Source organism: Trichomycterus rosablanca, chromosome 4, assembly GCF_030014385.1.
Source record: "Trichomycterus rosablanca isolate fTriRos1 chromosome 4, fTriRos1.hap1, whole genome shotgun sequence".
In the NCBI taxonomy this organism is placed as follows: domain Eukaryota; kingdom Metazoa; phylum Chordata; class Actinopteri; order Siluriformes; family Trichomycteridae; genus Trichomycterus; species Trichomycterus rosablanca.
In genome coordinates this window covers 10,783,527-10,795,104 of record NC_085991.1, presented here as the reverse complement: position 1 = coordinate 10,795,104, position 11,578 = coordinate 10,783,527, and the positions used below count along the sequence as shown (strand labels likewise).

Genomic DNA, 11,578 nt, shown 5'->3' with positions numbered 1-11,578 from the left:
GGCCATAGAACAAACTCCTGGTCTGCATGAGGTACGGTCACAGTCTCAGGACATTGTTGGCTACTTTAGATCTAGCAGCTCTGCAAAATAAAAGCTCTCAAACATCCAGGAACAAATGGGCAAACCTAAAATGAAACTCATCCAAGAAGTGGAATAGCACCTTTTCAATGTTTGAGCATTTGTTTGAGCAACGTGAAGCAGTGGCAGCAGCCTTGGCCTCCCTCAACACCAGTGTGACTTCATTAAATAATCAGTCAGTGTCTTCAAATTCTTGTGGCCTTTAATTAAGCTACTGTTCAACTGTCAGCAGAAAAGAGAATTTCTGCTTCTAACATTATTCGTATGCTACATCACAAGGTCCAAGAGAAAAGCCAAAAGATATAAAATCCAGCAGCTTTACAGTTAAGCCATAACCTACAGAATCATTTGAGGGTACGCTGTGGGGTGGAATCTGTGAGGGTACTTGCAATGGCAACTTTACTGGACCCTAGATTCAAGGTTCTGGGTTTTGGATGTACTGAAAATGCAAACAAAGCAGTGAAGAATTTAACATGAGTGTTGTGCTATCATATGTGGAACATCTCAAACACAAAGCAGGTATTGTCAGCCATCAACATCAGCAGGTACAGCAGCTCTGGTCAGTCAGGAGAATCAAGACAACCTGTGGGATTGAGTTGGTGAAACAACCCAGAGTCAGATTATTACTGTCGATACCACTGTTGAGGTTCAACGCTACCTCTCATCTACATATCTGCCCAGAGGGAGAGGATCCTATGGACTACTGGGTCAGACACTCTGCTATCTTTCCTCATTTGTTTCAGTTAACAAAAACATATCTCTCAACTCCAGCAACCTCAGTGCTTTGTGAGAGAGAGTTCTCCAAAGCTGGATAAATTTTGAGCAAGAGGGGAAACTGTCTTAGTCCAAGCACAGTGGAACAGATCATGTTTCTTAATGAAAACTACTTAACAATTGTATACACTAATAATAAATATTGCATAGCCAGGTTGCACAAGCACTTCCCCTTTTAATTATATAATAAATGATGGTCAATGTCAAGGACACTCATTATATGACGGATTGATGTTTCATACCACTATCAAAACACACTTTTTTCAGTGATCTACAAGACAGATGTTACTGTTAGACCACTGATTGGACACTACATCTCACTGTGGTGCGATGATTCGCATCACTCAGGGATTGCAAGGTTATTATTCTTACTGAGACATGTCTTACAGAGTACATTCCAAACACCATGACTGACCAAGCAGGCTGCAACATCTTCAGATATGACCTGCAGTCTGTTCTATCAGCCTCGAGATATAATGTGCATTATCATTGCCGTTGATAAAATACATTAGTGCACTACCACTGAGATCCAGGGTTTAATTCTCAGCATTGCAATCAGCCGGTCGGATATATACACAAACATGATTGGCTACATCTGAGGTAGTGGCTAAAGCCCGGTAATGGCTTGGCGCCCTGTCAGGGGTGTACTCTCACCTTGTGCCTATTGTTTTAAGGTAAATTAAACCCACTCCAAGTTGAAAAATAAATCTGAAAACTTGCTCTCATTTGGCCACTCACACGCCATCACTCACATTTGTTACTTTGAGACTCACATATGTCTCAGGAAGCACTTAAGTCTGTACCCCCCTCTTACTCTACTGCTGGTGCCACCTGCCAAACATTCAGGTAAAATTTCCCAAACTTGCTGTATCATGCTCCAGTTCATACAGCACAATAGAGACACTTTTTTGTTACTGTAAATTGATGTGTGTAGTGATGTTGTAACATCTGCACATCCTGTATGTGGTTTCTTAAAGACGTCATGAGTTTCATACTGAACTATTATACAGTCCTCTGTAGACTGTGTTCAGAAATGGCTCAACTAAGCAACTTACTCCATATCGGGAGATACATAACACTGATTCTCACTGTAACATCAGGTAATAATACAATATTTATTTATATTTGGTAGAAAACATTATGTTAATTTATGCCCATATTATTAGGAGTTAAGATGTTAATTTATTGTGTTGATTTTCTGTTTACTGAAAATTTTTTTGTAATAAATGACACATTATTTTCTTTTTCTTTACAACAGGTGGTTTTGCAGATGATATTGGACCAACAGATACCAACATTATCAGGAAAGAAACAGAGACTGTTACTCTAAAATGTTCATATCAGTCAAGCAGCAGAAACATTTATCTTTACTGGTACAAACAAAAACCTAACAGTGCACCACAGTTTATACTGTATAACGGTGCCAAATCAAACAGCGGTGATGATCACAATCCTACTGACTCTCGATTAAAGTCAAACACAGATGATACATCTACTGAACTGACTATCAACAGTGTAAAGCTGACAGATTCTGCTCTCTATCACTGTGCTCTTAGAGAAGCCCAGTGATACAAAGCTATTGAGATGCTGTACAAAAACTCACATTTATGAAGTTCAGAAGATCAAAGTTATTTATTCCCACAGCTTGTTATCAGTTAACCACATACACACACACACACACACACACACACACACTCACCTGCTCTCTCTGAGTGATTGTTAGTATCTTGTATTATTTAACAAAAAATTATATTTAACACACATAACAACCTGTGATTGGTGATTGTTCTTTAGCTAATTATACACAAGCTCAGTGTCCCCTAGACCTGTGAAATAATTTTAATAAAATAAATGAATAAATTAATTAGGGCTCTGGAACTTCATAGAACGACTGAGTTATTATGGACAGGTGGAGAAAACTTGAGGCTTCACAAAACCTAGTCCAGGAAATCACAAAAGATACCAGAAACAGCTATAAAACTGCAGGTGTCTCTAGTCAGAATCTGAGATTTACTGAAAGACAGTGGAAATGTATTATTTGGTCAAAAGTGGACATCCAGTTCTCCTTGGCAAAAATGAAAAGGACCATACACAGTGCTGTCAGCAAAAGATACAAAGGCCAACATCTGTCATGGTATGGGGGTTCATCAGTGCTCACAGCATGGGTGACACATACAGTGTATCACAAAAGTGAGTACACCCCTCACATTTCTGCAAATATTTCATTATATCTTTTCATGGGACAACACTATAGACATGAAACTTGGATATAACTTAGAGTAGTCAGTGTACAACTTGTATAGCAGTGTAGATTTACTGTCTTCTGAAAATAACTCAACACACAGCCATTAATGTCTAAATAGCTGGCAACATAAGTGAGTACACCCCACAGTGAACATGTCCAAATTGTGCCCAAATGTGTCGTTGTCCCTCCCTGGTGTCATGTGTCAAGGTCCCAGGTGTAAATGGGGAGCAGGGCTGTTAAATTTGGTGTTTTGGGTACAATTCTCTCATACTGGCCACTGGATATTCAACATGGCACCTCATGGCAAAGAACTCTCTGAGGATGTGAGAAATAGAATTGTTGCTCTCCACAAAGATGGCCTAGGCTATAAGAAGATTGCTAACACCCTGAAACTGAGCTACAGCATGGTGGCCAAGGTCATACAGCGGTTTCCCAGGACAGGTTCCACTCGGAACAGGCTTCGCCAGGGTCGACCAAAGAAGTTAAGTCCACGTGTTCGGCGTCATATCCAGAGGTTGGCTTTAAAAAATAGACACGAGTGCTGCCAGCATTGCTGCAGAGGTTGAAGACGTGGGAGGTCAGCCTGTCAGTGCTCAGACCATACACCGCACACTGCATCAACTCGGTCTGCATGGTCGTCATCCCAGAAGGAAGCTGACGCACAAGAAAGCCCGCAAACAGTTTGCTGAAGACAAGCAGTCTAAGAACATGGATTACTGGAATGCCCTGTGGTCTGACGAGACCAAGATAAACTTGTTTGGCTCAGATGGTGTCCAGCATGTGTGGCGGCGCCCTGGTGAGAAGTACCAAGACAACTGTATCTTGCCTACAGTCAAGCATGGTGGTGGTAGCATCATGGTCTTGGGCTGCATGAGTGTTGCTGGCACTGGGGAGCTGCAGTTCATTGAGGGAAACATGAATTCCAACATGTACTGTGACATTCTGAAACAGAGCATGATCCCCTTCCTTCGAAAACTGGGCCTCATGGCAGTTTTCCAACAGGATAACGACCCCAAACACAACCTCCAAGATGACAACTGCCTTGCTGAGGAAGCTGAAGGTAAAGGTGATGGACTAAACCCAATTGAGCACCTGTGGCGCATCCTCAAGTGGAAGGTGGAGGAGTTCAAGGTGTCTAACATCCACCAGCTCCGTGATGTCATCATGGAGGAGTGGAAGAGGATTCCAGTAGCAACCTGTGCAGCTCTGGTGAATTCCATGCCCAGGAGGGTTAAGGCAGTGCTGGATAATAATGGTGCTCACACAAAATATTGACACTTTGGGCACAATTTGGACATGTTCACTGTGGGGTGTACTCACTTATGTTGCCAGCCATTTAGACATTAATGGCTGTGTGTTGAGTTATTTTCAGAAGACAGTAAATCTACACTGCTATACAAGCTGTACACTGACTACTCTAAGTTATATCCAAGTTTCATGTCTATAGTGTTGTCCCATGAAAAGATATAATGAAATATTTGCAAAAATGTGAGGGGTGTACTCACTTTTGTGATACACTGTATAAAAGTATTATTGGTAAACTAACAACTAATCACTGTTTTTTACTTCAAACATGATCAGCTTTTAGATACCCAACAATAATGATCAGTTCCTTTTTTCTACATTTAAAGCATCAGCACAGAAACAGCAATAATGGATAAGAGCTAAAATACAATCTGTTACTGTAGTAAAAAAGACTCCTGAGTGGTTATACTGGAGAAAAATGATGTTCAGTAAGAAAACATTACATGGGTGTAATGCTTAATTTACAACTGTGTGTGTGTGTGTGTGTTTGTGTGATTGTGTAGGACTTCTAATGTAAAGATGATTGCATGCACAAGTGATGAAGCGGGTCAGGGTGTGAGAGTCTCCATCATTCGGTACAAAGGAGTGTAAAAGACCTCTCTAACTTTGGATGAATTTGGCAAATCGCCATTTAAAATCGTTTGCTCTGTTATATGCAACATTTTTGTTTGTAAACCATTTTTGAGTTTGGAAAACTTCTATATGAAACATTTTTGAGTGGTTGCAGTTTTCAATTTTCTCTGTTATAATCCAAAACATTTAAACACAGGAGTAACATGATGATAATTAAAATGTCACACTGGTTATTAAAAATTGTCTTTGTCTCTTACATCCATGTCTGTATCTGATTGGTTGACACTATGGCAGGACTTCTAGCTGCTGCAATTTGATCAGACAAAGAGTTAGAAGAATTTTCACAGGTCAATCTGCAATCTGATCAACTGTTAAAATCTTATGAAACACATCTGTTCTGTTCACAATGTAACACTGGACACAGGGAATAATGCTGAAATCCTTATAAACAGTGACCAGAGGTAAAACTTTAATCTAGATCTCCAGGACTCCTTTTGCTGTGCTGTATTTAATCTATCAGCTACCCCATCATGCCATTCTATATTGTAACAGTGACATTCTGTGAAGTTTTTAATCAAATAAATCCAGACATATATTATACTTTTTGTGATCTGGATCAGTTGTGTGTGCCCTTGGCAGTCCAGCCTATTTTTGTGCATTTTTCGCCTGAAAGACATACTTAGTTTCTAAGGCTTCTCATTCAGAAAGTTTATAAGATAACACAAAAATTATACTTCAGTGTTATAGAAAACCCTTTAAAGTATCAGAAAAACACAGCCAAATGCCTAATGATATTTTACCATGCTCAAATGATTATAAAATATCCCAAAAATGTAGGCGCTTTTTACTTTTTTTTTGAAAATCCAAAGTTTGAGTGAGTATAAGTAGGACTGCAGGTCTGTATATCACCTAAACAACACTATAGAGTTGTGCTCAATGGTGTTTTCTATCATCAACCCAAATTTTAGGCCTCTAACTCATTCTGATCTGGAGTTATTGAAGTTGGAACAATATGAGACCCTGCTGCTCTCCAAATTTCTCCAAAGCTTTCCAACTCAAAATAAACAGATTATACTGCAGATTAAATGTGTAAAATGCATTATTTATACTTTATAAAGTCATTATTTATAACATGTCTGTGTTTTGAACTGTAAAAAGTTCTCACATTCTGTCCCTGTAGCTGTACAGGCACCACTCCCCCTCCCAGGGGACTCCCTGCATGGTCACTGGTACTGAAAGACAAACCCAGTGACAAAATTCAATTCCATGAGTTGATTATAACTTACAAATAATCAGTAGATTTAGTTTCAAACTGGACATTGAAGGGCAGAGGTGTCTCCAAGGGTAAATTCAGTGGTCTCATGAACTCTGCTGGCAGAGGTCATGTATGGAACACACACACACGTTAAAGGAAGCAAGATATTGCATTACACATGAACAATAGTCAATGTAGCCACCTAACAATGTGAGGCTTCTTCAACAGTGTCAAAGGGCAGTATTTCAGGACTTCTGAGTGTTCACTTGGTCAGTGTCGTCATTATCAATCATGTATGTAACATTTCTGTGCTAGTGGGACAAAAACACACACACAAATACACAAAAAGTTCAACAAAGTCATAACAGCACAGCAACATTTGCATTACTGAACAAAAAAAACTTAATTGTATTATAGTCAGTAGTAACAGTAGTAACAAAAGCACTGCCCCCCAGATTCTCCCATTCCTTTAACTGGGTTTAGAACGGTAAAGCTCTCTTCTCCTCCTTAGACTGGGTGTTAAAGGGTGAAGCTCTCTCTTCCTCCTTCTTAGACTGGATGTTAAAGGGTGAAGCTCTCTCCTCCTCCTTAGACTGGGTGTTGAAGAGTGAAGCGCTCTCCTCCTTCTTAGACTGGGTGTTAAAGGGTGAAGCTCTCTCCTTCTCCTCCTTAGACTGGGTGTTGAAGGGTGAATCTCTCTCCTTCTCCTCCTTAGACTGGGTGTTGAAGGTTGAATCTCTCTCCTCCTCTATAGACTGGGTGTTGAAGAGTGAAGTGCTCTCCTCCTCCTTCGACTGGGTGTTGAAGGGTGAATCTCTCTCCACCTCTTTAGACTGGGTGTTAAAGAGTGAAGCTCTCTCCTCCTCCTTCTTAGACTGGGTGTTAAAGGATAAAGCTCTCTCCTCCTCCTTCTTAGACTGAGTGTTAAAGGGTGAATCTCTCTCCTGCTCTATAGACTGGGTGTTAAAGAGTGGCGCGCTCTTCTCCTTCTTAGACTGGGTGTTGAAGGGTGAAGCTCTCTCCTCTGACTGAGACTGGGTGTTGAAGGGTGAAGCTCTCTCCTCTGACTGAATGTGCAAGTTACTCAACTCTGCAATTCATTCATCAACCTCCACCTCTTTAATGAGAGGTCTCATCAGCAAAGCTCCTTAAATGGTGTGGTATATTGCAGAGTATCTTAAACTGTTTCAGTCTTGCAATGGCTAGTTCAACATGAATTCTATTCTGGGCTATGTCATTTGTTGACTGGACTTTCACTTTGTGTGAATTTCCCATGGTGAAGGAATGGAGGCATGTTTACTGTTACACCTGGAGGCATGATGTCCTGGATCAAGAATCCTTTATCTGCCAAAATTTGGTCTCCGTTAATGAAATGTTTTAGGATTTCAGACTTCAGGACCATGTCTTTGTCAGTAGTTGAGCCAGGGAACAGGCTGCTGCAGAATGTTATGGCTGCGTTTGGTGCAACACCCAGAAGCAATTTAAAAGAGTGCATGCCTCTGTACACTGAATAAGTGACTAGGAGTAGCAACTTTAATATTCGTACAGTCAATAATCATCATAAAAAAATTTCATAAAAGATGCTGGCATGCTTGTTTGATTTTTTTTCTTTGCTGGGAACAGCTGACATGAGCTGTTTAAAAAGTAGCCGGTGGAAAACAGCAATAAATGTTTTGATGATATTCCTTACAGTACTTTCACTACATGCAAAAAGAGCTGCTAGATGTACATTGGTATAGTTTTGCCTCAGCTTCATTAGCGTCAAGAAAACCTGGTCTTCAAATGAGATTGATTGTACAGACCAACCTTCAAAGTAAATGATGGATTCTTGAAAGTTGCCGAGGTATGTGATGATGGCATCAAATGTAGCTCTATCAGGTAACCCAGTCTCAACCCTAAGAACCTCCTCCGTGAGCTGAGATACTGAATACCTTTTACGGTAGTATGCCTGCTTATCCTGCAATAACTTCAACTCGGATTTAACCTTTTCGAGCTCTGCCTCCAGAAGAATTTTCTGTAATCGCTCAAAGATTAGTTCATTATTTGTCTGAGTGGAAGTACCAGGGCATACCTCCAAACTTTCAGATGTGCTCTGATCATTTCCCTCATTAGTCTCCTTCTCTTCCTGTGTCACTGCAGTTTGAGGGATGGTAGTTTCCTTCTCCTCCTCCTGGGTATTTTGTGGAAGAGCAGTGTGTTTTTCTGAGTGAGATGGATGTCCTCCAGGGAAGAGAACTGTTGGGATTTTCTTGCCAAAGTGAAAATGACAGCTGCACACGCGGGCGTGTTGACTTGGCTTCTTGTCAGCTCGCCTATGTAGTAAAATGGGTGCAAAGTTACATTTAACTAATGGCAATGAACATATCCATAAAGACAAATACAACTAAGTAAACACTCTGGAGGTGTTGTGCACTTCTGACCATTACAAAACCATAAAAATTGACAACATTATTCTATTTAATTCTCTTCAACTGTTTAACAATATCACCATAAATATCAACATATGTATGAACAGTTAAAACATTGTGTTTCTATAATGTCTTACAAATGTCTTGGCTATCTGAAGATCATAAAACAATCTCTGTTCTTGTTCATCATGTTATTAGAGATAAGCACCCTTGACCTTGCTGTAGTCTACATAGACAAAGATTAAACCACAATATCATTTGTGTTTTAATCACAATTTGTGCAGCAAATCTTTTCAACAAAGCATATGATTTTTCTTAAATACCAAATTTTGTTATATAAGGGTTTGCAAGGGGGAAAAGGATCAAATAACGATAAATATAAATGTAGTAGGTGTAAACGAGATAGGGTACATTATATATGCTAGGTGGCTAACCATCATAACATAAAACTGTGCATCCGAAATATAATACTCCAGTTAGGTTTTGTTTTAATGGCAAAGTCACGAATTTGGCTGTATATTTCGTTAGGGAGTATGTTTTCTAAGCATGATAATATCATCCAAGGATGAAACTTAGATGTTCGTAGGGTTATGCTTTCTAGGTTTCATAAATTTATTGTATGGACATGCATGGTTCTCAAGCTTAGCTTAGCTTACCATAGCAAACGTGCCCACAGTCTCCTCTCGGTCACATTTGCTGGGAATCAATGGAATGAGCAGCCCGCAATACCTCCAGTTTGGTGACTGCAACCAAAGGAGTAACACCCAACCATTCTTGCTTTCTACTTTAATATAGCTAGCTACTAAAAATGTAAACTAAAACTTGTGAATATCACTCCACTGTTACACTGGTGAATCGTGCTGCTTTGTGCTGTTATTTAAGAGATATTCCAGTCTAGTGACGTCAATTCAGTGTGCAGTAGCATTAGCTTACATGTTGCAATATTCATATTTTGACTCTTTAACGACTTCATAATTCAGAGGATCCAATGAAAATAGACAGAAGAATCTCCATAAAACAAATCATAACAGCTTTGGAACATTTTTTATGGCTACAGGATGTGAGAGAGGCCATGTTCGAAATCTCCATTCATTTTTCCCATTCAAAATTTCTCTTAGACCCGGGTTACCAAATATGGGCATAACAACATGGCGTGGACTACAAAATGACGACACGACTTCAGTGGTCTATATTCAGGTAAATTTAGTAGACATTAAATCTGAGATAATGTTACAACTAAACAAAGCATTAAATACAAAACAAAAACAAACAGCTTCTGTCAAAAGCTTCAAGAAATTCCTACTAGTAACTGATTATCATGGTCATTTTTAGCATCTCATATTTATTAGGATTAGAAAAAAATGTGTCCATGCCTGATTCATGGACAGCTTTCAAATGCTTCCTAGTCCTGACAGTTGACTAATTAAAGGAAGTTTTTACTATTTGGAGCCTTTAAATATTTTTCATGTTTTAACTCTTTAAGAAGAGCTTATAACCAGTCTATGTACTGATACTGGAGGTCTTGATAGTTTTGTAATGCAAAACTATCAAGCATTACCAGCATTACCACTTACCAGCTCAACCAGACAACACAGTTTTTAAGGTCAGTCACGCAGATTAAAGTTCTTGCCGGCTCGTTGGTCTAGGGGTATGATTCTCGCTTCGGGTGCGAGAGGTCCCGGGTTCAAATCCTGGACGAGCCCTCGTTTAGTGGAATGCTTCGTTGAACTATACAAAAAACTTATCAAGTGTCCCGTTAAAATCAAATGATCAAACAAAAATGACACATGCTGAAACACTGGTATAACCCAGGACCTCTCGCACCCGAAACGAGAAACATACCCCTAGACCAACGAGCAACCGTAACATGTGTAAATCAGCATTGCTGTTGCATAAAATTTTATTCCCCTCACCCACATTTGACAATTAGACCACTTTCTGGGTTTCTTCTCCCCCATCATCTGTCATGTGAAACCCATTGTAAATGTGTAACCCATTGTAAGGACTATGAAAGTATGACTGGAGTGGACTGATGCCTCCCTACAACATCAGCTGCAGCACACAGACTGGAAGCAGTTAGACCTTCCAAACTTGTTGAAAACTCTTAGATCTGGGCATCAGTTTCCCACTCTTTAACTGGACTTTGGACTTTCTTACTAACAGAGCACAGTCTGTTAAGCTCATCCATCTTACCTCCTCCACCCTCATCCTGAATACAGGGCTGTGTGCTGTCTATTGCTCTTCTCCCTGTCATGAATACAAATCTGTTTATAGATCTAAGGCTTATGGATTTTTAAATCATTTTAGTTTTCTTGATGTATGAAAATAAGGAATTTGTCTGCTATCACAGGTACAACATGGCGATGATCCAGTGTACCCTGGTGCATCTCTCACTAAATGACAGAGTCTGCTGTTGCTCATGACCTATGTATTAAGACACACCCTGACTGGTGTAGCTCTTCAGCGTCTTCTTGACATTTTCAATGAACATTTTCAGGCTTAGTACCAGCTACCCTAGATTTTTTTGATAAAGGCTACAGACAGTTTGGCCACTATGTGCCACATTTGTATTGTATTAAATGTGAAAGTTACACAGGACCCAGGGAGACAGCTCCAACAGTCTGTTCTTTTTGTAAATCTACATTTGACACTGACTATAATCTTAGATTTGTTTCTTCTTTTCTTGTACTTAGTCTGTCAAGCCATATTGTGGATATTTCTGCAGAGTCTGTTGCACGTCCCCTTCTGAAAAATACAAAACAATTCAAGGGCAAATATAGCTGTGACTTTTGCCTCCACACTGCTGGTGGTCCTTATGCTTGGGAGACACCAGAACCACCTTGTAGGTCAGAGAAAGATAATTTTAAACATGCAATGTTAGCAACACCTGCTGAACCAGTAATGGGTGTGAAAGGCCCATCCCACATTATCACAGGTTTC

General features: G+C 39.8%; 1 non-coding gene across 1 annotated transcript; it reads left to right on the top strand.

Annotated features, from left to right (window-relative positions):
* The first annotated feature begins 10,269 nt into the window (after positions 1-10,269).
* Positions 10,270-10,341, top strand: trnap-cgg (transfer RNA proline (anticodon CGG)). Its single transcript has one exon. It is a non-coding gene; the product is annotated as a tRNA-Pro (tRNA).
* Positions 10,342-11,578: the final 1,237 nt, after the last annotated feature.